The following is a 22,360-nucleotide window of genomic DNA, read 5'->3' as shown; positions in this document are numbered from 1 at the left end:
ATAGGATTGTTAAAATATTTACTAATGTTCATACAAACTCTCATAGGCAAAAAGGAAAAAAAAAGGCACTACAGACGACCTCAAGTTTATTTAATTGTAAAGAAAAATTATGGAGAAGTAAAGAAAAATAACGTAATATGATTAAGATATATTTCTTTTAACTTATTCCTAATAGTGGATGGGAAACATGATGTATTATGCTAATCTGTCTCTTACGATATCATGTATGTATATAAGTGTATGGTTATTAAAAGAATCTAACTCTTGAAGAAAACACAACTTACCTGATTTTAGAGCATGGGACCACTGTCAGCCATTAATAAAAACAATTCTGCCGTATAAGAACATTTCATGTAATAAATGTAAAGTTTAGTTTACCATTGACACACTGTGATTTAAATGTAATTTTAACATGGTAGTAACATATAAACCACTGGAATAGGTTATTTACTCTGTTCCATTACGGTATAAGTATAAATAAGGTGTCATATACGGCTACATTGTCAAGAAGTTTTATTCTTCTACTCGGAAATTTTTGTTTGTATCGGGGTTTGTACTACGAAAATAGTGTGTGTAAATGTAAATAACCGAAAAGAATCATTCACAGCTTCGACCGTGCAGAGGGCAGCTGAATTTGACAACAACAGAGAATGATAGACATCTTTCCACACGTTTAACAGTGTGGTCCAAGCTGCTAATATGATGTTGGTGGGTGTGTACTTGTCTCAGTTTACGACGCGACGACTTCTGCTGAACGCCAAACTGGCGGCACGCATGAGTTTGTATCCAAAAATGCTTGAGGTTACAATGGCGAATATGCAACGTTGCTGATATGCTAAGAGGCTGACAGTTACTTTTGTTCACGAACCCCATATCTACCTACCCCGCAGAGATGGCTGCGTATGCATTAGATGCGATAATAGTATGCCCATTCTACGAACGTGTGGTGTGTAACATCATAACAGCTGAACGACAAATGTGATCGTATGAAGAGCCATTAGGGACATGTATCGTGACTGCTATGCTTGGAGAGCAACCTCACAAGTGATTGCTACATTAGGGAGATTCCAGATGCTGAGGCCGTATCTTTCCATCAAGTAACGTCGATTGGCATATTTCAGCAGGATAATGCTACGATACAAGCATTGGGAATGTATTTTTAAAAGAACAACGACTATCATTATTTGCTTGGCCTGCTTTGTAATCCATATATATGTGTGGAATATGGGTAGTCGACGTCTTATTTGTCACTCTCTTTTAGTAGCCAGAGTCGATATATTAAGGACTGCGTCCAAGCAACGAGACAATCAATTCCTCAGGAACACATTCAACTCATGTTTGATGTAACTGTATGACGTATACGTACCAGTTCTAAGTACACCACATAAATTTTACACAATACTGATTTATGAAAGTTACAGATATTTTCTAGATCTGAAACTTATCATTCCTACATAGTCAGGGAACAAATTTACATTATAAATATCATTCTACTCACAGAATACTTCCTATGTTATGTTTTTCATAAAGAGTATCGGTATATGTGTAGGGTGATCCATTGAGCCTGAAATGACCTTATAGCTTTTAAATTAATAGATTAAAATTGTTTAAATTTTGCAGGATAAATATATCGACAGGATAAATTGTTCACAATGCCCCCTGATTAGTGTTAAAAACCAACATAAGTTGTATTAATTGAAATGGGACTGCACCAGCTTGTTAATATTTTAAATATACATGTTAAACATTTACGAACTTTTTACGAATTCTTATAATATCGCATTTATAATTTAATAATACAAACCAAAGTGCTATATTTGAACAAAATTTGGACCATTTGACACATTTGTAGGAAACTTCAAAAACAATGATTGCTTTCCCTTGTTTGTATACCGTGACAATAACAATTTTTGGTAGTTGTAATTCTAATTACCACAAGTTCTCTCAATGACATAATTTTAAATAGCGTTACAAACCTTACCAATATTTAGCATTTCTGTGGTACAGTATAAATTACGAAGTTCTGGTATAAATTACGAAGTTTCTTTAAACGGCTTTAATACCTTTACGTTCATTGGAAATCATCTACGTGCTTATGTAATACCTATCTTAATCCTGGAGTATAGTGACGATAAAAACAATGCAGTATTACCGATGGACGATTGGGGCAATGACTATATCATTGGCTGGACTATACGAACATTTTCGACGTAGAGCGAAGTCGCACTAACTCAAGTTTGAGAATATTAAACGTGGCATTGGTAGGGTGTACGTATACTATGTAGGGGAAATTTAGAAATATTTAGTTCCGTAGCAAGAGTAGGCGGTTATATAAAGCCCCACAATTTAATAGAAGGAAGAAGAGAACTTAATATCTTAAAATTGCAATCCACGCGATTAGCATCACAACTGTTGCTTACGAAGTATTTTTTTTTAAACTTGGAAGCAGTAAGTAGCATTCTCCCAGTTCAAAGTGTAGGGTAGTATTACAAAAATGTGTAAATGATAAAATATAAAATACAAAAGGGGAATTTTTAAAGCCATTTTAAAGAGGTTTTGACATAATGTGCATATACTGCGTATTTAGATCTGTATATTCCACAAAAGAAATAACATCAACTATTCCGCGTTGCTAGCGCCACATTAACAGCGTCCATGTATTATAATTCTAGGCTATTTTGTTAATAAATCGTTTTGAAAAAAGTAAAATAATTTTGAAATTTTCTGCTTATTTATGTGAAATATATCATATCAAGATCGCATTTCCACTAATTTACTTTCAAAGAACAATGCCTTGTCTGATTCAGTTCCGTCATCACCTCTTCACATTCGTAAAGGCCTCCAAATTTTGAATGTTTGTGATACTGCAACGTCCTTACTTAGTAACACTAAATATTACTATCATTTTGTGACTTTTGGAATAGCATGTACATTTGTTATATGTGTGTAGTTTGGAAACATACATCGTTATCAACAGTTTTCTACTTTTCTGATGTTCGATGTTTCGATGGCAACACTTTTCATCTGATAGTGTTACAGATTATTTTCTAACAATTTCAAGTTATATTGTATAGTAATGATAATGTGGTGAGAAAAATGTTGCCGAAAAAAAGGTTTTTGAGATAGCTACGTAATAGCTCTTTCCCATGGAAATTCCAGCATTTACGGCATTGTAAAACAGGATCAGAAAAGTGGCTTTATTCTAAAACAAGTCACTGTTAGTGTTAGTTACAAGGCGTTAAAATGTTTCTATTAAAGCTGTTTAACCACGTAGGAAACAAGAGGACAACACAATGGCAGTGGAAAACAAGAATGCTTTAATGTGTTAATGACAGGAGTGATTTCAGAGAAACATGAAAAGAAAACTTTGAAGACTTGTGTCAGAATGGAGATAGACTGTGACCTAGATGTTAATTAGACAACGATGTAAGGAAGGATGACAAAGTATCAAGGGCAACAAAGGATTATGTCTGCTCTGCAATGATATATATGAAACAGAATAATGGCCGAAACATTTCGTGAAGACGATTATGATACCGTTGGCTAAGAAATAGAACCCAGATAGATGTAAGGACTACAGAACTATTAGTATCACATCATATGAAGCAAAAAATATGTTTCGAATACTGAACGGAAGGTATCACGGAAGAACAAATGAAAAATTGATGGGGAACGCGGTCTAAAAGAGGCGAGACCGAGACGGAGCCCAGGGTCGTCTCGATACACGTATGTCTATTTTGTATATATTTATTGCACTTTTTGTCTGCCATATTGGATCCGTCATATTGCATTTTGTAATTTAACATTAAATTCGCACTCTGCAACCACGAAAACCTCTACCTATCTGCTTTCAGTTCCATAGCAGTGTTTTGCACTTTGTCCGCTAACTTGGATCCGCCATTTTGAATTTTACACTTTTGGTATCCGATTCATATATAGAGACGTCGAATATCTCTAGGTACTAAAATTCAGATCCATATCTTGTTGTTTGTAATTTGTGTCCGCCATGTTGGATCCGCCAATTTCATTTGTAAATATATTTGATGTCGGATTCGTATTCAGCTACCTTTACATTTATATATACTACGTCCCAAAAAATTACATTATACCATTCTTTTTTATTCACGTTTTCTGGATAAAATACAATGGTATGAGCGTGCCTTGTTCGGATGTTCAAATGGTTGCCACGCTCCCTACAGGCCCCATTCAAGCGACATATTTCATATTTTCTTTCTGTGTCATTTAAAACAATGCATAACACATGCAGATCCCCCGTACCACTTCATCTACTTCATTTGTAAGCTTTTGTGATCAAAAATAAACAAACAAAACGCAAAACGGTACAGAGAACTCTTAAATTAAAACTTTATCATTGTCTGTCCTGCGTTACAGGTTAGTCAAAACGATTGTTTTATAAGAATTACTATAAATGTAACCAAGAAAGTTCTGTTGCTAATTGTGCAGCTCTGTATTCCGTTGACCTTCACACTGTGAGTTGAATGCGAATAGTGATAAGGCTCGGGTCAGTTGTTGTTGTGGGTATATCCAACATACTACCTGGTTGTGGCAATTGAGTGACACCCTGAACTTGCGTGAACATGTGACCAACCCTGTCAGGACATGTGAAATGAACATGTGATCACAAGGACGGAGTGAACATGTGACCCCCATAGAGTGTCATAAGAGCGTGTATGTTGTACAAGTTCAAAATGGGTAAACGCAGCTGCAATAGAGCGGAAAAAATTCTAGGTCTTTGTGTGAGGGTGTCGTGACTTCGCGGACACTGCAGCGGTAGTCTATCAAGTTTAAGGACGGTGACGAAATACTCGAAGACGCAACACGTGCTTGAAGACCAATAAATGTATAAAATTAAGATCTTCAGGCAGCAATTGAGGCGAACTGTGGCCAGACATGTGAGGAACTGGAACTACAATTCAGTGCGAGTGGAGATACCACTCGGCAGCACCTCCATCAACTTGGGTCGATGGGTCCGGGCTAGAAGGCAACGCGAGCAGACATATGTGTTTCTTTGCGGTCTCGTCTTAGGGAGAGGCCATTTCTGGACAGGGTGTTACATGTGGTGAGAAGTGGGTCCTGCACAAAACACCACTGGGCTGTCGTCGTTAGTTAGCATCCCACGAACTGGTTCCAAAACATCCAAAACCAGCACTTCACCAAAAGATGGTCCGCGCATCGGAAACTGCTACCATCTGGTCGGAGTATCAATACAACTGTGTACTGTCAGTAGTTGTGTTGTGTTTAAGAAATAGTCAAAACTCTGGAGCGAGCACTTCTGAATCGCAAACAGGCCCTCGTGTTACAGGACAACGCTAAGCCCCATTTGGCTAGGATGACCTGGGACACCATTCAACATCTTGGATGGGAAACACTATTGCTTCCGCCATACTCCCTGGACATTGCACCGTCTGATTATTATCTATTCCATTCCTTGAAAAATCACCTTAGAGGACGTCAGTTCAAATCTCTAATTGAGGTGCAAAATGCACTTGATAACTTTTTCCCTTCACGGCTTATTAAGTTCTACCGCGATGGAATCCATGGTCTCCCAGAACGTTGGTAGAAAGTCTTCGATGCTGATGGGGACAATTTTTGATCTTCCAGGTCGTCTTAGGTGACATATCGATGCTTGAAGTTGGTGGGTGAAAAAGCGACAGAACGTTCTTGGTTACCTTTATAGAAGACCGTCCACCTTCACTTAAGGAGAAAAATATTCTGGATCGATCAAAATGTTTAGTAACAACCGTATTCCACTGTAGATTACCTATGTCATTTATCTGGAGTGACCATATTCCTGAGTCATTTTCTACGTTAAAATGTTTGATGGAATCTTCATTGGCTACTAGTACCGTTGATAGGAGGGAGCGTTCATGGTGTCGAAGATACTAATTCAGTGGAAACCTCCGGCAGTCTTGTATTCAATCTAATTAATTTCCTAAGATCAAGTCCACAGCCGATTCTACTTTCAACTTATTTCTTTATTTTTAAATACCCTGAGATAGCTCCATGAACATGCTATACTGGTTCCTTTCTTTTCTCCCGTTTCCTTCATTTTGTACTAATGTCGCCATCAAGTGGAGACATTTTATAAAATCATACACACACAACATAACCTTTCAATTTTCCAATAACAATGCAAAATTTTAACTGAATTTTTTGTATTTACATCAAATGATAATACTTAATATCAGACGGCAATAACAATACTTCTTCTATAAGTACCTTTACTCGCGAATTATACCGCTAGTGTTATTTTACAAGTTATCTTGGTTATGCACCGACTAGTGATCTTATAGTGTAAGATTACAGGATAAATTGAAGTGCACGGAACTCACTAATACACTGACCATTGAATAGAGGGAATAATGTGAATACTTTTTATTCATTGTGCTTGTGACGGTGTCCTGAAGATGGGCTATTTATAACTGTAATCGGGTTGATTATTATTCTAGGACTTTTTGAAATTCAAATTTTGTTCAATGATTCACAATTTTTTTAAAACAAAATCAACGGTAGAACTGTGGAACGCGTGACTCTTCTATGCGTGGGACTCTGGTCAATTACTGTGACTCGGGTGGAATTGCAGAATATGTCAAACAATGCCTTTCTGTCGTCAAACGTTATGTATTAGTTTAAAAGTTACAAGATGGTCCCAAGGTAAATGTTCCACATTGTATATACACATTCAATTTTTGTTTATGAGAATGCATTTCGCTGATTGACACTAGTATAAGCTTGTAGTTGAGTATATGTTCGTTCTCTAAATATTTCTAGTTTTATGCTAAACACTCACTCGAAAAAGTATTACTTACTCTACGAAAGAAAAATCCTCAGTAATGTTTAGCCTACTTAACACAATTTCAAATGCATTCATTTTACATTTACATCTAAAACATTAAAACACTGCATTTTTTTTTGGGTTGTGTGAAATTCACATTCTATTAATTGTATCACATTTGAAGGTGAAGTCTTCAGAGTCTGTTAGCTATTTACTTCCTATTAGGTTATGGTTTGTATTAGAATAAAGCAAAGTATTTTGAATTTTAATTTGATTACATATAAATACTTGAGTTCCACTGTGAAATTTCATAAGCACCTTAAGCCTTAAAAATTAGAGAATAAATTCATCCTAACATATATCGTTTTAAATGTCACATTAACACAATGACTTTAAAAGTACAGTATCATATGAACTAAGATTATGAAATCTCATGTTTCTTAGAGAGCATAGACGATATACACGATATATATATATATATATATATATATATATATATATATATATATATATATATATATATATATCAGTCGGAACAATAAGAATAAATGTAGCAAGCGAGTTTAAAATTAATCAATATTCATGTATGAAGCATGCAATGTTGTGAAGTAATTTCTACTTTAGGTTCAACTACATCCTAGATTAAAAATTTCCGCATATTAATTAATTATTATGTTGTAACATTTGGTTTATTTTTCCCACGTCGGTAATTTTGAACCACCAAGCGCTTTCTCAGTTTTATTGCATTGATATCAACACCTCGTTCGCAGACAATGACATGTGTCTATATTCCTTTTAAAGCAACAGCCAATTAGTGAGCATGTGCTCTAAAAATTTATAATTGTTCTTTTTATGAGATTTTTATGTCCCAATCTCAACCACACTGTTGTATGTGCCCAACACAACATTACGGAAACACACCCGTGCCTCTATACTACCAAATTCACACCCCATCATCCATTTTAGTACGTGACGCCTCTCATATGAGCTCATATCACTAGAGAGGATTTAAAAATAAATGTATGTTCTGGGAGATATTACATGGATTATTCAAATACGAATCTCACCATAATATAAAGTTAATGAGATACAAGGTCACGTACATTTTCCTTATTTTATGGATGGTAATGATTTTCATGCATGAGGTCTTTTGACTCTTTTGTTCCACGCAAACAGACCTAATTAGTATACTCAATTAACTGCAGGATTTACAATATTTTTAATTGTACCAATAAATTACTTCTATTTTTGGGATCTTAATCTACGTTGTGGTTACATAAGAAAAGTCACTAAAATTCGTTCAGGTTATTGATATTCTTTACATATTATTTTTCTTTCACTGAAAACAGTTATAATATAATGAGCAGATACATAAGAAAGTATCAATATGCTATTTCTCGTCAGTCATTACCTGAGTTGTCTCGAATTTGCAACTTACAATTTATTTATTGAATTGGTTCATTCTCCATTTAACACAAGTCAATATAGTTGATCATATATTAACAAATGAAATGTAAATAACGACATTAAATCCGATGCCACACGTCACTAATATCAGTACAATTGAACGTTCTTACTTTTATTAAGTTTGTATACAGTTGAGGGATGACATTTCCATGCCATAGATGACACATTAAATATATGAGGGATGTTCAAATGAAAAGGTAGGAAACGACATAGTGAGTATGATCGACGTCTTTATCCAAAAGTAATCACGAGAGGCCTGAACATAAATATTCCAATGTTTCATGAACCGAAAGATCCCCTGTTCTCAGAATTCCTGTTTCTGTAAAAGCACCCACTCCTCCACTGTGTCCTTCAGTTCATCGTCGGAGTTGAGGTGCTTCCATTTGAAATTCTTTTTAGTGAACCAAACAGACGGAAGTCCAGGGTGACATGTGCGGGTTGTAGAGAGGATGTTGAAGCTGCTTCCACTTGAACTTATTCAGTACACTTTGTGTGACCAGGGAGATGTGTGGACGAATGTTATCGTGGAGCAGGAACACTCCATCATTGAACAGTCAAGGCCGTTTGCTCTTGATGTATTTGAAATGAAAAATGAAATGAAATCTTTAAGTTTTACGTCCTACGATTTATGATGGTTAGGATAAAACAGACAGTAATGATGAGAAATGAATAAAACGGTGGAATGATGAAAGTGGGAGGAAACGGGAGAACCCCGAAAAAACTCACGAACACGGTGTTTGTCCACCGGAAAGTTCACTTGACGCGAGCTGGGATCAAGGACCCCATACACAAAAGGTGAACGTTCTACCACTGAGTCACCGTGGTCTATTGATGTACTTGAGTAGGCTACGGAGCGTTTCACAGTACATGTAATCGTTAATGGTTTTTTTCATGCTCGAGGAATTCAATAAGTATAGGACCTCAGACATCGAAAAAGACCTTGAGCATAACCTTCCCTAAAGGAGAACAGCTTTGATTTTTTTAGGAGAAGGTGACGACGCATGCTTTCATTGCATGCTGTCTCGCTTCGTCCCTGGCTCGAAATTATGGCACCAGCTCTTGTCGTCGATGACGATCCTCTCCAGGAATGTTGGGGTCTTCATGATACCGCAGCAGTTATTGCATGGCTAGCCCCATACGCAGTTCCTTTTGTGGTTCCCTGAGCATCTTCGGAACCCACTGTGCTCATACGTGCCGGTAACCAAACCTGTCATTCACAATTTGCCCACATTTTTCCAATGTTGGCCTCACATTATTGCCAACATTCGTATTGTGTCAGGCCGATCACTTCTCAGCAGGTCGTTCACCTTGTCGATGAGTTCGCCCGTGACTACCGTGTTTACCTGGCCTGATCTAGGATTTACATTCAAACTCTCCGGGCCTTCTCGAGAACGGGCACTCCGCTTTCTCACGGACTTGTCAGACACAAGTCTCTCCCGTATACGGCCACCATCCGGCGATGAATATCCCGGTGGATGAGTTTAATCTACTCCGTAGTCAGAAATCTGATAACACTTCGCTGCTCCTCAAGCGTCGAATTTTTTCCACGTGAACGCCATGATTTCTTCATACGTACTGCCGCGTTAATTGAACAGAACACACAACTGCCTCATTCTCTTCTGTGTCATATGAGAGGCGCCCGCACATATACTCAAATATGCGATACACTACAATCTCTTCCCTAGATGTCGCACTACGTAATTCCTGTCAACCGGTTTGGTTTGTACGATGTTTTGTACCTCTTCATTTGAATACTCCTTATATATATATATATATATATATATATATATATATATATATATATATATATATATATATATATATATATATATATATATCAATTAATAACTATATAATCTACTATTTTATAAACTAGTGATGCAGTTTGTTGACGATTTTCACCGTTTTATGTTTTATCAATTGCAATACTAACAAACAGGAGTGATTCTTCATCCAGGGCCGCAACTAGGGGGGGGGCAGAGGGGGCACGTGCCCCGGGCGCATGGTTGGAGGGGGCGCCGGAAAGAAGATATATCAATTGTTTCAAAAAATTGCACCCTTTCCCTTGAGGAACTTATTCTAGAGGTTAAAAGAAATCAAAAGTTTACTTGGTCTTTTCCATGGGACCTCTTTTCGTTGATTATATATATATATATATATATATATATATATATAGAGAGAGAGAGAGAGAGAGAGTCTCATCTAAATAGGTGTAATGTCATACATTAAAAACCTAATATTGCATGCATTTGTTCCCTTGGGCGACCACAGAGAATCCGCCCCCCTTTCCTTTTCCTACCACAAGGAGCTGTTTGTTTGTATAATTCCATTGAGAACAGCTCTGAAGTTTAAAACGCTGTTATCAATAGGGGCGGGGGCGAAAAGTTCCCGATTTTTGTTGCTTGCTGGTGGTTGAAGAGTTTAGCTCAGACGCGCCCCCTGTAATGTTACGTAATTGCTGTAATGTTTTTAAACTAGGGGGCAGTTTTGTGGCGGAAAAGATAATTTACACGCCTCGGTGTATTTAATTGTACGCCTACCAAGAGATTTTGCGAGTAAAGTCTGTATGAAGCTTTATCTATTAGTTTTGCTTGAGAGCTCTTCGAGGCATTTTGAATTGTTATCTATCAGTCCAACTTATGCTTTATTATGCTTTATTGTTAATTTCAATCATTTTTTTACATTAATCGTATATAATGTATAATATTTACTATACATTAAATAATCTAAATATCTTGATCTATTTATTAATATCTTATGAAGCAATTTCTTTCATATTTAATGAACTTTCTAGTTAATGCACTGTAAAGAAAGATGCTTTGCTCGAATCAGTTTTTTCTATCACTTGTGTGCACCTTAGAGGTGCATATATACAGAAAGAGAAAGTATACAGAAAGGTGCCATAAGGTAAAGAAAGTGCTCACGTTCGAGAGGTACACATAACAATATAGTGTGGAGTTCTTGTGTGCTTCGTTGTTGATGGAAAGTTTTCTTCTTTTCTCCACATCAAAGGATTACACCGAAAAGTTTACAGAAATAAAAATAAGCTTTTCATTGTTGCATTGTTATGTTCTCAATGATTTTGGATCGAAAATATTGGTTTTAAAAACATTTCTCATCAGAATTGGCATTTTGCAAACTCATTGACCATCTGATCAACACTCAAACTATAAATATAATGAAAAAACTTTGACGCTTTGGAACACCCGTGACATCAATAGTCTCGCGGGCTACAGATGTAGCCCATGAAACTTTCAAGCAGAAGAACAATGAGATCCTTTCGATTTTACGTTTGACCACACCCTAAACACGCAGAATGATAGTTGATAGAAAGGTACACAGACACCCTTTGAGTTATCATCTCGAATTACTTTGCGGCAAGGAAAATAAAAACGCTGGGTTACAATGGTAGCCCGCGCGCGTATTGGAGGGTTAAAGTACTTAAAAATCGATATAACTGGTTTCATTAAGAATGTTATTTACAGTTGCAATCCATAAGTGATACTTTTCGACTAAACCTTGGGGGGGGGGCCGAATTGTGTGTTTGCCCCGGGTGACAGAAACCCTAGTTGCGGGCCTGTCTTCATCTTATAAGAAAACGCACTCTTTGTTTGATTTAAATCGTTTTTTCCCTTTCTTGTCTTCCCGCGCTTCCATATTCTCTTTTACTTTACGAAGGTAATCTTAAAAGACGTTTTGAAAGAGGGAGTGTGAGGACACAATGACTCAATGGTATGAGCTTACCTATTTTGTGTGTGGTCCCTGGTTCGATCTTCGCTTAAATAAGTTTTCGGTGGACAACAATTGTGTCCATGGGTTTTCACAGGGTACTCCCCTTTTCCCTTGCACTGTGATTCCTCCAATTCTTCCAACATGATTCATTTGCCTTAATAATTCGGCTTCCTTAGCGTAACAGGCATAATCGTGGGGTGTAAAACGGAAAGATTTTATTTCATTTCATTTCCAAGATGGAGTGAGTCTGCTCTTATACTTAAATGATGACAACCAAAAGCAAAGGCTCCATGTGGAGGACAGAATGAGAGCTTACATATGTTGCATAAAAATTATGTACTTTTTAACTCTATAGTTTACATCTTCGATTAGATGGAATGAATTCACCCTGTTAACTAAGACTAATTCTATCCCAAGAGAATAAGAATACCTAATTTTAAAAGAAAGTTCCACCTTGTATTTGAACAATAAGAATTTTAACGAACTTCTCACAAAGAGATCGGATGGAGGTTAAGTATAACGCTTTCAACTCCAAGCAAAGTGTACGACTGGGAAGCCTTTTTATTTATCGTAATAACACGTATATTAATATGTTTTGTTTTTACTTCAATCTGGCCTGATAATTGATACTGAAGATTCACTCCCTTAAATAAAAAGCAGTTTGGGTTTTGAGAAATTCAAGTAGAATATATACACTATATTTTGACAACATCGAATAATTTTGGTGAAACTTATCATGAAATATATCAAATAAATCAAGGATATGGTTTCGTTAATTTCATCACTCTTGACGATTTTAAACCCAAGCAGTGGAATGATTGGGTTGTGTGGCACATTACATTAAAATTTAATAAGTATATTTTTCTTACGATAGTTTATGTGCAGTACGTTGTTCCTTAGTCGGTGGGATGCAATTTACTATTCATTTGAAGGCAAAGTCCTTCTTAATTTTCGTGATTTATCCTTAAGCATTTGGGATTGCAGAAAAGCATTTAAAAACATAAATATGCATTATAATGTATCACATTCGAATACTTCTTATGAGAGTTATCGTGAAGATTTTGTAAATTTGGAAGGACGCTAAACTCATATATATATATATATATATATATATATATATATATATATATATATATATATATATATATATATATATATATATATATATATATATATATATATATATATATATATATATATATATCCCTCTCTCTCTCTGGAATGATCTTAATTTAACGCATTTATGACAACTACAAAAAATCAAAGAAAGATATGGGCCATATTGCATCAATATTGATTTTTAAAACAGAAAGTATCGTGAATCATATTCTTTAATCGAAAGAAGGATGATAAATACTCCTTTTGATTTTTAACAGATTTTAATGTCAAGCAGAGAGGATGGTCGTATAACCTCAAACAGAATACACAACATTCTGTCAACATGAATTAATTTTTAAATAACGAAACTTTAAAGTTCGGTTAAATATCTTCGATTAACCCAGTTATATTTAACAGATTTCAACATAAAGCAATGAGAATAATAGACTAAGTCATTTTTATAGTTGTTTGATCACTGCTAAAATCCTTCTTGACAGGCTTTCTTAAAGAAATTTTTGTCCGTGGGGACTGCACTGGAACACTATATGATACGAATATGCTTTGTATATATGTGTCAAAATTCTACACGTGGTATATCATATTTCTTTTAATTTTCCAAGCATGTATTAATTACTACATTACTCAACCGGTCTAGAAGTGTGTAGTTCTTTGAGTGTAGGTAATAACTAGGAAAGTTTCCTACACCGAAACGTTACTTTTGATGAAAACTTGATCTGCTACAGTAATCGTAAATTGTCAGAATATGAACTGAATTGTGGTCAAAGTCTAGGACAGTTCCCAGAGGACTCTCTCGGGAGAGTAATACTCTCGGAAGTAGGAGCTAAATACAGTTTTGATTGGTTGACGTTATCAGTTTCTTGCCACGTAGCATATATATAGTAGAAATCAAACGGTTGCTGTTGTTGGCCCTCGTAGCCGAGCGTGCTAGCTCTACGGGCTAATAATGTAAATCGCATTTGGCTTTGGTTCAAACTTCGCGCTAGGAATTTTTTTTTATTTTTTTTATTTTCATAACAATTTTTTCATTAAAATATGATTAAAATACCCAAAAAGTGATTTACTTACTTTGGTGCAGATAAGAAGAAGAAGAAGTACTACTACTACTACTAGTAGTAGTAGTAGTAGTAGTAGCAGTAGCAGTAGTAGTAGTAGTAGTAGTAGTAGTGGTAGTATTAGTAGTAGTAGTAGTAGTAGTAGTAGTAGTAGTATTAGTATTAGTACTAGTAGTAGTAGTAGTAGTAGTTGGTTAGAAGCCCCGCAGGGCTTGTTTTGTTCCAGCTTGACCCCATGATATACATTTTGTAATCAACTTTGACAGCTGGCTAGGATAGCGAGAAAAACAGCTGACTAGGGTAGCGCGAAAAACACGAACTTCCGAGAGATTTACTGCTCCGAGTGGGTCGTGTTTCCAGCACCCCTAGAAGATAATGTTGCAGGAATGGTGATAACTGTGGATCGTTACAGTGCTGGACTCTATGAAATGAAACGTAACTTTGCCTATAAGCATCCAGAAATATTGAACAGATTTTCATACTTTTTTAAGGGTCCAGGTTTCAGACATAAAAATGAAAATCAATGAGGGTTTGGTGAAATGTGAGCTCTCATAAGAATTACATAAAATAATATTCTAGTGTGTGTAAGGAGAAAGATTTGTTATACAAAAAGCATTCCTTAATAATAATGTCAAGTTTTACGTCTTGCTTTTAATTACCGCCACACACTCCGCCTTCCGAGATCTACCGTCGCACAACAATACCGACACTTACATGATGAAAATTCGCTCTCGCTAAATTCAACGCCGCATATCATATGCTCATCCGATTCATCATGAACTCTTAGACCACACTCCAGCTTTACACGTTATGCTTATTCACGAATAGATCACCTTCTCGCCATCCACGAAAGTGATCAGGCCCTGCTCTCTATAAGCTCTGTCGTTGAATCTATTATCGCCATTCCTTCATCCATTGCATATAACTTCATCAATGCACCCCTTTGTTGTAAACTAACAGGACTCCAAGTCTCTAAACCTGCTCGGAGTAGCCCCACAGCAGAAGGACAAGATTAAAACCCTCGTCGTAACTTACATCCTACGTCCTTGTGTTATGTCATATGCACTTCACTTCATCATTTCCATTACATCCCATTCTCATTTCACATTATGTACGCTTAAAAAACCGAAATAAGTAAGTAAATAAAACCCTGATACTCATCTTCAAACAGATCTACAAACAAATTGATGTTCATAGCCACAGAGAAGGCGTTACCTTCTGCAGTCCGCCCATCTTTAGATAGTAATGAAACTGCACTTTAAAAAAATAATGCTTATCTTCAGTCGGAAATATTTGGCTCACCGAATGTTACCTGAACATATATGTAAAAATAAAGAAACAACAATAAAGAAACAATCCCAGCTAGTAAAGCGGATAGTTTGCATATTTTAGGTCCAAGTCCTACACAACCTTGTGGGTCTGGAAAGGGACGCAAACTTTACCAAATGAACAAAAAAACTACAGTACTTTGAACAAAGTATGCAACGTTTCCAGAAGAACAGTAACGTGCGCGGAGCTACAGAAGAATTAGTTTGATTTTTTGTCTTGTATATCGATGTGCAATTTTGCTTCAGACTTGTTATAAACAATATTAGCAAAATTTTGCTTCTCATAATTCTGTAAAGCAGAAATGAAAATTAAAATTTACAGAACAAAAATTTTAGAAATTTTAGAAAGTGCTCTAATCTGAAATTACAACTTTCAAAATGTTTACAATTCAGAAGTAGTATATTATGATACCATGACATGTTTCTCAGCTGTGAAGGTTCCAGGAAGCTACTAATTTCCTCCAAAAGTTGATTTTATATTTCTTTAACAGAATTTTTCATGAAAAACGAAACAAAGAGGTAGTGAACTCCCAGAGAAGGCGTTGCTGCATATGAAATAAATGAAATTTGCTCGTACAATATTCAGTGTATTTCATATTAATCTTTCTCATGTTCCCCTCTACGCTGGTATAATTCCTAGTGCGAGCTCCTTTTATTACACTTGGTCTTTGATTCAATTCTGGTGGGGAAGCATTGAAGGGATTACAGTGGATTGGATTTCAACTTAATTGTAGCTTCAGTTATAGGTGTGATGTTGAAAATAGACGCTAAACTTTTACAAAGAAAATGATAATAATACGTATTATTACTTTTATTATTGGTATGAAATAAATAGGTAAATGTTAAACGGGAAATTAAAAAAAAAAAATTATTATGTCCTTTTGTATATTATTAGACTAATTTATACTGTTCTACAAATTTTGCACTTTTAAGTTTTATTTTTTATATATCATATATATACTTCTTATGTACCCCTAAATGTTTAATCATTTTAGTATCTGGTATTCCTATTAATGTTCTTTATGAAAAATGTTAGCTGTTGAGTAGCAAAATATGAACTTGACTTTTACAACTGTAAAGAAGCGAATAAATTAAATAAGTAATTTGTATATAGATATAACCAAACGAACTGACCAATCCCCTTAAATTTGAACGTTAGAGTAATCGTACAGAAAGGATCTAGTGTAAGCATGATTTGGAATATAGTATTTAGAAGGTGAGATATTTAAAAAATAAAAGGAAACGTTCTCAAGATGATGTGACGTGGAAGAGCAACTGAACCAGTTAAGTGAAAACAACTGTTGCAAATCACACATTGGATACCAAGAACGATGTTTCTGAGGACAAATACATTTTCTCTGATCTTTTATATATACAGGTTGTCTCTAAAGTCCCCTGACATAGGCTAACTCTTATTATTACACTTTGATGCTAGTGGTCTACTGGTCTACGCTTAGTTGCATGCACGGGGAGCATGCCCGCGACCGATCAGTCTATTTGATGGACGGGTTCCGCGAGAATGTAACGCACCTCGCCCGTAGTTCCTCTATACGCTATTATATGCTCGTGCACATGGTGCACCGTCAGAATTTGTTCCCTAATTCTGACTCGACTAAGCGATGTAACCCCCATTCTCTGAGGGAGTGGGATACGCCCATTACGCGGCCATACCGAAGTCCTGAGTACCTACCAGTTGACCTAATGGTTGAGGCAGACTGCTAGCGAGTCAGTCCTACCATGCTCTGCAGGCATGGCGCCCGAGTGTTATAAGGCAAGCTCACCTCTCGCCCGTGTTCACCGTTACCCAGAGTCCTGGGATTGGCTCCCACAAGCTACCGAATCCCACAGTATGACCACAGCCCGGCAGAGTTCAACCCAATTCCGGAGCCCCAGGCAATGCCCGAGGGGGCTTGTTCAATCTCGGCCCTGCCTACCTCTATCGTTTAACTGGCAACTTCCTTGTCGTGTAGAGGTACCACGCACACGTCAAGATACTCCCTTATCTCATCCCTGACCCAATGGTACGTGTTAAGTCACCATTTGAGTTTGGTGCCGGCCCATATCCACAAGAGTTTTCTCGCTTTAGCGGGACCAGAACCGTTACCCAGATTCCTGGGATTGGCCCTCCCCACCTCCGTTTGGTCCCCCGCAGGCAGGAATCTGGCACTCCGCCCCCCGGTAGGGTCGTCCAACTCTTATAATTACAATTACAACAGAGTGTAAGAGGGGGAATCCTCTCCAAATATGATGTTTTTAATCTAAAGTGAAAGTTTTTTTTTCTTTTTTTTTTTTAATCGGATAAGCCGGTTGGGCTGTACACTCTTCATGCGCCCAATGTTAAATGAAAATTCAACGTTGTCATTTACCTGTAACCACAACACAATTAAATCAAGTTACTGTTTGAAATGGGAGCTGGCCACTGACACGTTAGCGTAAAAGGCAGTAACTTCATTCACTTATGTTGTGGGTATAGGTAAATGGCAACGTTGCATTTTCATTTAACATTCGGAGCTTAAAGAGTATATAGCCCAACGGTTCATTCCATTTTAAAAGATTCTTTCACTTTAGATTGAAAACATCATATTTGCAGACGATTTCCCATCTTACATTTTGTTGTAACTCTAATAATAACAGAGTTACCCTATGTCAGGGAACTTTTGAGACACCTTGTATTTTTCTTTTCTTTTTCTTTTATCTTATGCATATGTAGCTAATTTATAGCACATTAAATTAATCAAAACTTTCTAAAACTTAAAGTACATGCTAAAACTTATTTTTGCCGAATAAACGTTGCTTTATTAGTCAATAATCCAACTTAGACAGGTGGCCAAAACACAAAAAGTAAATATTTTTAAGCAGAATCTATTATAGATGTTTTCTAATTACTTCTATGCGGTAACTAATTCTTATCAACCTATTTGATTTGTTTTATAAATAATATATGGTTAAACTTATACCACGGTAATATATGGTAAAACTTAAAATGTATTGACCTACAGACAACGAAATAAAACAAAAACTTGCGCATTTATTCACCTATTTATTTTTTTATTGCCTGCAAGATGAATAGGCCTACATCATTTCTTTGAAATCTCTTGAAAATTTTTCGCAGAAGAAAGATGCGTAGAGCACTAGAATTAGAAATGTAACAAATGTAAGTAGGTTTATCTGATTAAACTATGAAATATTTTGAAATTGTAGAACATGAATGTGACGCGTAAACTGTGTCTATCATACATTTAATGAGAATACATTTAAATGATAGACAATGCAACCTTCTTTTCTTAACTAGTTAATACTAGAGTTCATACTTTACTACGTAATATGCATAAAACACAAAGATTTCTCAACATATTAGGAACAAGTTTTCTGGCTGACCATACATTAACAATCTTTTCCCAAAGTTTCTGCTGAATTCTAGCCAGTACACTAAAACGAGTCAACACTCAAAAAAAAAAAAAAAAAAAAAAAAAAAAAAAAAAAAAAAAAAAGGAAGAAGGGACGAAGGGAAGGAGGATATAAATATATATAAAATTGAACGAAAATAACCTTGCATCCATAGTTTTCGGGCTCCATGATGAGCTGATTGGTGACAGTTTCGGCTTCCTTTAAGTCCAATTTCACCTCCCTGTTAGGGTAAGACTCCTTAAGAAGAGAAACAGACAATTCTAAGTTCGGAGTTCATAGTCAATCTTGAACAACACCATCCCAGAAATCTCGACAGACTAGAAAGAGGTACAACCATGATCAGGGATGTACTCAGAAACGGACCGCCTGGAAACTCTATTGTTCTGTAAATTTAGTCTAATTTTAGGAGTGATTTTAAAAATTTAATTGTAATTTATCTCCTTATTGAATTTGGACCCTTCCAAAAAGCTTCAAGTCCCTTCCAAAAAGAAATTTTTGCAAATGGACCTGACCATTGTCATGCTAGGAGCCTTGTTGTATACCATACGTGATACTTGAGACCACCAACAGAATATATAGCTTTTACTAACACCTAGAGCTAATTTTTATATTAGGTATTTCAAAATACCTTTGTAAACAAAGGGTTAATGTGTGAATCTAACCACATGATAAAACAAGAAAGATTATGTCTGCAGGATATATAGTGGACAGGACACTTCCAGCACATCTTATAATTGTAAATTATATTCTAGAGATTATCTCTCCTTTACACTTAGTTATGTTAATATATTATTAATTACTGTAACAGTATACCTATTTAAACTAGGAATAGCAATAACACTGATATTGGTGTCGGTCTCTTCTTGAAATTTCGAGACAAGATCGATATGAGAGGCGGATGTTAGCAAATCGAGACAAGACCGACATTCAACATACCGAGATTTGCTCAAGACGAGACCAAGATTGAGACAGACACTTGTAACTCGAAACGAGACCAAGCCCAGTATTGAAAATCTCAGTCTAGAATATTGGCAAAGAAAAATACTGGAATTATCTTTACTGAAAATTTATCTTTACTGGAATTATCTTTACTGTTACGTAACATATAAGATCGTGAAACAACTTCCTTTGAATAGCCACAGTAATATCTGGGGAAAAGGTGGCAAATGGCACCTCTGATAACGTGGTATATCAAAAGTGTTTCAAACGGCATGTAAGTTTGAGTTGGGCTCTAGAATGTGTTGTTTTTTTTTTTTTTCAGTTGTTTCAGTTACTGAAAGAGCATGCTGCCAACATATTTCGAAACGTAATTTTTTAAAGCAAGCGTATGAGCTTTCAACATCCCACGTATAATTCCACACAGCCCAGAAATTACCCAGGGAAGAACATGTTTAAAAATTCTTGTTGTGTCATTTCAAACGCTTGTGTAACTAATGCTATCAAGTTTCCTTTAACTTTAACGTGGATAATGGGAGGTATACTTCCTGGAAAAGTAGCACAAATATGCCCCTACTTGCTCCTACTTACAAGCGTTATTCCCATTACAGTCAAGAGTCTTTTGCACTAGAGGAATAGGACTTGCACTCGAAAAATGATTTTTGTTTGTTTGTTTGTTTCGAGTGTATGTGTTGTGTAACATGGAAGAGGTACCACTCAAGAGAAACGTGGCACTCGAAAGGATTAAAACTCAAAATCTTGAGATTGGAGGAGAGTAGAAGCAGAAATTTTGGAATATGTTAGGATAAGATCACGGAAAGGCAAAGAACATAAACTAAACCAGAAAATTGGTTTCAGCTACTAAGCATCACTTTACGTTCAAAATGTGTAACGAAATGTACATTAATATACAGTACTTTGTTTATTAATCTATAAAAAGTCAAACATTCTCTCTGACTGTCTCTGACATGGACTATACTTTGAGCTACTGTAAAATTCTATAATATATTGTGAAATTACGAATTTTGTGTTGCAAAAATGCTCAATATCTATATAGGATTACCACTTTATAGTAACTCATAAACTTACACTATTATAATTTATTGTTAATAAAAAATCAAACAAGTGTGGCGTCGCCATGTCGTGGCGTTCAGTAAAGTGTGTCGCCGCTCAAAAAGTTGGGAATCATTGCTATAATCTATAATTCAAAGTTATTTTCCTAAATTTCAAAGAGGAACTTTACTCCTGCCAAATTAAATAAATAGTAATAACAGGCAGTTCAACTAGTATTATTTGATTGTTAAATAGATCTTGTACAGACATGAAATAAAGAAACGTATTTTCATATTTATTGTATGATATCTTTATTATTAGGGACGTACACAGGCAGTGGGTCGTAGTGGTTTGGATTCCCAAAAATCCCAACTTATCTGTAAATTTAGTTTAATATAGGGGTGATTTTAAAATTGAATTGGACACTCCGATAAGCTTTGGAGTTCTTCTGAAATAAATTACCTGCGTACGTGCCTCGTAAGTGTCCATCTTTAATTCGGAACAAAAGTAGAATGTACAAGAACGGTCCTTAGTTGGGTCAGCCTAAAATTCAGTACGGCTTTATACTTCCATGATATCGGTATTGACAACAGTTAATGTGCATTAAGATAATTTGCGTGATTTTCTGTGGTGAACACATCAGTCAAGGAAGAATATAACAGTAAATAAATGTGAAACAGTGAAATTTGCATTTCGGTCTCTCACTGCTGCCATCTGCGATATCTAATATTGGGGGATAAATAACACAGATTCAATTGAAAGGATATACAGTAAAAAGTAGTATTGGAGTTAACAGTTCATAGAGCAGAGTTTAATTGTACAGCTAATACTGAGATTACATGCCGATGATATGCCGCTTGTTGAGGATTCTGAAAATAAAACCAATAAGGTATTAGAAAATCAAAGGAAGAGTTATTAGAGGAAGAGTTGTGTAGAATATGGCATGAAAATAAATGTTAGAAAGACAGAAACCATGGTGATCGGAATGAAACAGTTGGTTTCAAATATAGCAGGGAAGAAAATAGAACAAGTTAATATTTTTTGATACCTGGAAAGTATTATTAGTGATGATATGAAGTGGAAACGAGAAGTAAAGTTAAGGATAGGAATGGCGAAAGAAACGTTTCTAAGAGAGAAAAGTTTATTTTGCGAGACCTTGAATAAAGATTGGAGAAAAATATTCATAAAATGCTTCATGTTGAGTATTGTACAGTATGGGTCAGAAATAAGGATATTACGCAAAAGTCGTTAAAAAAAGAGTAGAAGCTTTCGAAATGTGATTGTGAAGAAGGAAAGAGACGAATGAGGTGTTAGAAATGGTGGGGGAGAAAAGCAGAATATTTTAGATATTATTACGAAGAGAAAGAGAAAGTGGTTGGGAATTCGCTAAGAAGGAACTGTATCATGAAGGACGCGCTAGAGCGTATTGTGATAGGAAAGAGAGAGAGTGGACGAAGGATGCTACAATT

Source organism: Thermobia domestica, chromosome 14 (assembly GCF_964235325.1).
Source record: "Thermobia domestica chromosome 14, izTheDome1.hap1.1, whole genome shotgun sequence".
In the NCBI taxonomy this organism is placed as follows: domain Eukaryota; kingdom Metazoa; phylum Arthropoda; class Insecta; order Zygentoma; family Lepismatidae; genus Thermobia; species Thermobia domestica.
The sequence above is the reverse complement of the archived record's forward strand: the minus strand, read 5'-3'. Positions refer to the sequence as shown.